Here is a 6,000-nt window from a genome sequence, read left to right on the forward strand (position 1 = left end):
ACAAAGTTACACAAATTACTAAGTCATTTATCATCATTTGTAATATAAACACACAAGCTTCCTACTCCTGCTGCTGGGTTGTCTGAAATGGTACTGCTGACTGCGTCGCGTATCTTCTTGAGCAGGCAGTAGCATGGCAACTAGAGCGACGCCCACTCTCTCTGCAGGTTGACCACTCCACTGCCCCTCACCTTGATGTGTACACTTCAGTCTCTCGGTTTCGGTTTCGGAGTGCTGGGCAAAACAGGTGGTGTTAGTTCTGACCGCGTCTTTGTGTTGTTTCAGCCTCTTCTCGAGCTTCTGCGAGGTTTATAGGTAAAGAGGTTGTGGCCAATGCTGTCAAAATGGTCATTTTCATAAACAGTACCAAAAACCATGAATGTTGATACCCATTGATGGATTTCTGATTGACACTGAGGCTCTCAGAGTATATTTGTTAGCTTCTATAGTATCGCACGGCAGCTTCTCTGCTTGGGACGAAAGATTCAAGTACCTAGAAAATTTTGACTACGAGAAGAAGTTTTAAGAAGTGTCAAAATGTAAAGGTTGACAGTTGCTCAAAAATGGTTGAACTTGCCCAGTGTGAATTTCCATATTGCGATTGGCTATCCCTTTATTCTATAATTTCGGACTTCTGCGGATAAGTCGACAATCCAACCTCCTCCCAGAGTAGTCCCAGCGTGGTGAATAGGTGGTCTAGCTCGTCCGGCGACTTGGTTACGATTGGCTGATCGTCCGCGTAGCCAAGAATGACTAGAGCCAGTAGTCTTCGTGGCATTCAGGCTCACTCCCGGCTTTTTCTTCCTGAGAAGCAACCAGTGATAAACGAAAGTTAGAAATCATGCTATGTCATTTGAGGCAGTCCCTATCTTTCAGCGCCAAATTGATCACCCTGCTGATGAGAAACGCGAGCCTGTAGTGCGTCAATCGCTGAACTATGACTGACTGAGTCGAAAGCCTGCTTTAGGTCCAGCGCTAACGCAAACACCGTAACTTCATAGCTTCAATACTCCTCTCCAAACGTGTGATCCTCTACACACCGGTTTGCCATGAATGCCGGCAGGCAATTTTCAAGATGCATTCAAAATAAATAAATAATATCTTTTAAAAAAATACGGACCTGTAGATAAAGTTGCGGTCTCTGGCATTGCGTTTGCTTTGTCCTCTAAGTAATATCCACCAACTTCAAGTTGTTCGAGTTGATCCATAAGGCGTCATCCTCCGATTCCGTAACGGCGTGATTCGTCGGATATCGAAAACACTGCAGGTGGAGTGGCGGATGCGTTCTCGGTCCTAGTTGCTCTCCGTCTTTCTCACCCGACTGAAATAATGCTGGGTAGTTTACGTTTATCTTTCAAACGACCTTTAGCTTTCCTCTTACTTGAGCAAAGTCAAAATATTTTTTCAAGCTTCTACTTTTTTGAGCAGAAATGAAATAAACGTCATCTCACCAGCTTCAGCAGCAGCAGCACCAATAAAAGCATTATTGCTTCATAACTTCAAAATAACAAATTAAAGCGATCTCGGTGCTTGCCTTGGTGCTTAAAAGCAAAGAATGCGCCAAAAGTTACACTGCACAGAGGCCAAAACCGCCCAAAGTTAGACTACCAGTAAGACGCCGTGTTTCCATGACGCGCCAAGGGTTAGTGTCTCGACTACGACAAGAAACGCATTGTTGCTGTGAGCTCTCCAGAAAACGTTCTACTCACCGCGCTGTCACCGCTTTGAGATGCATTGTGTAAATATTTTAATAAATTTAAAATTATGACAATTCTTGTTCTGGATGCGGGAGACCATGAAAAAAAAGAAGAAAATGTCCACAAAGGAATGCGCTTCTGCTTTGCTTTGCTTTGAGAGTAAACGCGCGACTACACAATTTAAGCAATAAAAACGAGATCAGAAGACGACACGACACTTGAAATCATTCGCATTCGTTTGAGGAAATTAGTACAACGTTGCATCCATCAGCCATCTTCCGTGGCGCGAGAAGAGCCTTTTGAAATGGGCTCGTTCTGTTTGCGAAGCTAATTGCATTTTATTTAAATGAATTGTCCTTTTGCTGCGCGAGCTGTGTGTTTTTTTGTCTTGGTTTGAATCACGAATCTCGGTGCAATTATCTCTCGATTATTCCTTAGTTTTACTTCTTCTTATAAATACTTCTTTATTGTGTATTGTAAACCTTTTTAAATGCAACTTTTTTTACTCCTTGCTCCTTATTATCCTTTCCAAATATCTTTAAAAAAGTTTGAAACTAATAATTTAAAAAAAAATTAAGAAAGAAAAATACTTGTTTCTTTTCTGAAACTCTACTGCAAAGGCTCGTCGCATTCAAGCTTTCGCTCCGAAAGCTTTTCCAAAAGCTTCACCCCAATTGTGTGTAGACTTTCCCCTCGCCAACTTTAAATCTTAACGAGCTTTCAAGCGTTTTCGCTTCCCCTTATTGAGTGGTCCTGCGCAATAAAAGAGGTTTATTTGAAAATTTGCTGTTTTCGAGTTGATTGTGTATTTTTAAATTTTTTTAAACGCTTTTTCACACCATAAAGTGTGCCTTCAGGATTTTGTTGATGTTTTTGAAAAACTTTTAGCCGAAAATGCAACTAATTCAATACACTCAACCCCCGGTGGTTGGTCACTTTTTCGTTTGACACTTTTTTAGTTTGTACCCCGTTGGTTGGTCAAAGTCAAACTAAAAAGTGACGAACTGTCACTTTTTACACGGCGCTCACGCACACTATCAAAACAAACGTTTGGTAGTGTGTGTGAACTCAAACTAAAAAGTGACCCCGTTCGTTTGACAACAGTTGGTGTCAAACCATCGGGGTTTGAGTGTAGAGTGCTTATAGGCCTATAGCTCAATAAACAAGGCTAAGTTAGACAACTTCGAAAGATAAAGGACAAACGGGTGAACTCGTGGTACTTGGAAGAAACTCGCCGAAGTTATGTATGAAGTCATTCGAATCCATCGCGATGCACGTCATCAATTTCTTATCAAGCCGTTCGGCGGCTTGTTCTCAACTTGAATTTTTTTAACTTAAGCTGGTATTTGATTGCGGAAAAGTTGGTTTCGTAATGGAACAGACCTTTGCTAAATTTTAGAAAAATTTGCAGCGAAATCGGCCAATTTCGACCATTTTTATTTTTTGTGTTTTTTTATTTGGCTCAAACTTTGTGGGGTCCTGAGTGATTATTCACGCTGAAAAAAAAGGCAAAATAACCTTAAAAACTTATGCTTAACAACCGGAAAGCTCAGTGATTTTTCGAGCTGAAAAATTTCACATTTCGCGGGGACCATCAAATCAAATTATCAAATTTCGTGAGAATTTCACGGGACTAAAAAAACCTTAAATATTTCAGAAAAGGGCTGATTTTTAATATTGAAATAATATGTACATGCCCAGGTCATTCATTTTTGAATAAGCTGAGTTTGAATCTTCAATTTTCTTTTGGAATCCTACCATCAAAACTTAACTCTTAGCCGAACTGTACACTGAACTCATTTACATTCAAAATAATTTTAAACGTACCCATGCAATTAATTCATTCAAATGCGTTTGTTTTCAGTTGCACTTCTATCACAGACAACCAGACATGAAAGTCCAGGTCACCAGCTTGTCCCAAAAGTTTAACGGACTTTTTTTTTTCAAAAATCAGAAAGCATGGTTTCTACTTTTCGGATTCTCCGCTAGAGGCGCTCTTGTGCCGAGTAGCAATTGTGACAGCTTTCATATTCATCTTCAAAAAGCGCAATTCTGGGCCATCTCGTCTCGTTGTCTGTGCTTCTATTTTCACAAAACATTTCATAGAATTTAGAAAACATTGGGTCTGGGAGGTGAGATTGGGTCATACACAAATTCAGATGGTATTTAATATGAAGGCTATTTAATTTTTAATTTTACAGTAACATGCTATTGAAAAAACAATATAAAAAAAAAGCTGAAAATACCAATTTGAATTGAAAACGCTAAAATAAACAATACAATGTATTCAATTGATTGCTTGTACTCATTTGTATTTCAATGAAAATTTATATGTTTAGCATTCTTATTTTTGCCCGATAATAAATTATGTTTTTAATTTATTTGATTGTTTTTACTTTATTGCTTATTTCAGAAATTTTACAACAATCATGAAAGTTGAAAAAAGCTCTCCAACAAAGTGTACACCCCAAACTACAGCAGAAAAAAACTATCTAAGACACACACCCCTGTTTGAAACTGTTCTAAAGCGTTCGAAAGCATCAAAGCTCAGTCGAGACACGCACCACTATAGGCGAGCGAGGGGGAGAAAGGGAAGGGTTTCAAGTGTGCAAATATTTGGTGTGCAGATATTATTTGCAAGGTTGGAGAATTGGTGCAAAGTTTGCAATTATTTAGGAATTCATAACATTCATTTCTTATTAAATGATAAAAAAATATATTTCAATGTTTGTTTTCCTTTCAAATATTTATAACAGTTTAAAAAGTAAAGATGTCGTTTTTTAATTGAAAACTTATTTTGTGCATTGATATGTCAAAATCCTTGAATTTCACGGGATTTCGCGGAAATTGTGGAATTTCACGAATTTCACGCTGTCCGTGAAATCGTGAAAATTCACTAACACTACCTACACTGAAATAAAAAAAAAGTACCAAATTCCTGAATTCTAGGAATTTTGCCTCCTTTCCTTATTAAGTAATCCAAAAAAACCGATTACTAAATAAGGAAAAGTGGCAAAATTCCTAGAATTTAGGAATTTGGTACTTTTTTTTTATTTCAGTGTATGACCAAAAAAGCTATGTTGTGTCATTGACTCTGCAGTGGTAATTCTGGCTAAAAAGCTGCGGGGTTGTGTCCCCTAAAACATATAAAAAAATCTCAAAAATCATAAAAATACTGATTTTGGGAAATAAAGTTTTTATGAAAAAAAAGCTGATTGAAAAATCGGCAATTTTTTTTTCATATACCTATTTCTTCCGGCTTTATTTGCCGAAAACACCACTTGATCAGAAAATTCTTTCAAAAGTTACAGATTCTCGAATATTTACGCATCATTCTTGTACGGACAACTGTCAAAATTGTATCGAGACTTATATGGGTGAACCAATGGCACAAAATAGATTCTTTGGTCATAGGTAAGGTCCCCAGAATGTTTGATCCAAATCATAAAATCCAAATTAATGTCCAATAAAAAATTAATCAATTCCACAAAAAAAAATTCCACAATTCCACAAATTCTGTTTAAAAAACCCGATTTAATATCACCAGAGGTGAAATAGAGCCTTTCTTACAAAATGATGAAACTCCGAGAAATATATTGGTGCAATTATTTTTTCAGAAACATCCAGTGAGCACTTTACCTAAAGCTTCGAATCTTTTTAGGCTAAACCTCATATGCCATTTTTTTTTTATTTCAGAAGTACATTATTTGTTGCAAGATATTTAAATTTAATTAAGAAAAACATATTGGATTGACATTATTAGAAAAAAAATAAAGGGTACTCAGTCTTTATTGTTAGTCTATGATTAACTTAAAAAAATATGTATCGCTATTGCACTTTGTCGATCAATTATGAGAAGCCAGAAAGAACACTTTCACGCGCAAGCGTAAAAGCGCTGGCGTTGAAGCTTCGACTTGACGACTTGTCGAGCTTTCGAGCGAGAACGAGCCGGGACTTCGAATTTGATGTTCAGTATATGAATTTGTATAAATAGAAAAATTTAATAGGAAAAAGTAGGGTAAAAATAAGACAAAAAACACTAAAATCGCTATATCTCTGGAAATACATTTTGGAAAAGCTTCAAATTTTGGGCCCAAACAGTTTATGGCGCATGTTTTCGAATGGCTTTTTGTTTGAAACTGAATTCTTTAAATTTGATAGTGTTATCTGTAAAATAGTCCAAAAAATACCTCTAAAAATGGCTTTGACCACATTTACTGGTCGAAAATTGTGAATCGAAAAATAAAATGTTCGTCTCCGACCCCACGGCTACAGATCTGACTTATAAAAATTGTGGGTTTTA

This window comes from Culex pipiens, chromosome 1, assembly GCF_016801865.2.
Source record: "Culex pipiens pallens isolate TS chromosome 1, TS_CPP_V2, whole genome shotgun sequence".
Classification (NCBI taxonomy): Eukaryota; Metazoa; Arthropoda; class Insecta; order Diptera; family Culicidae; genus Culex; species Culex pipiens.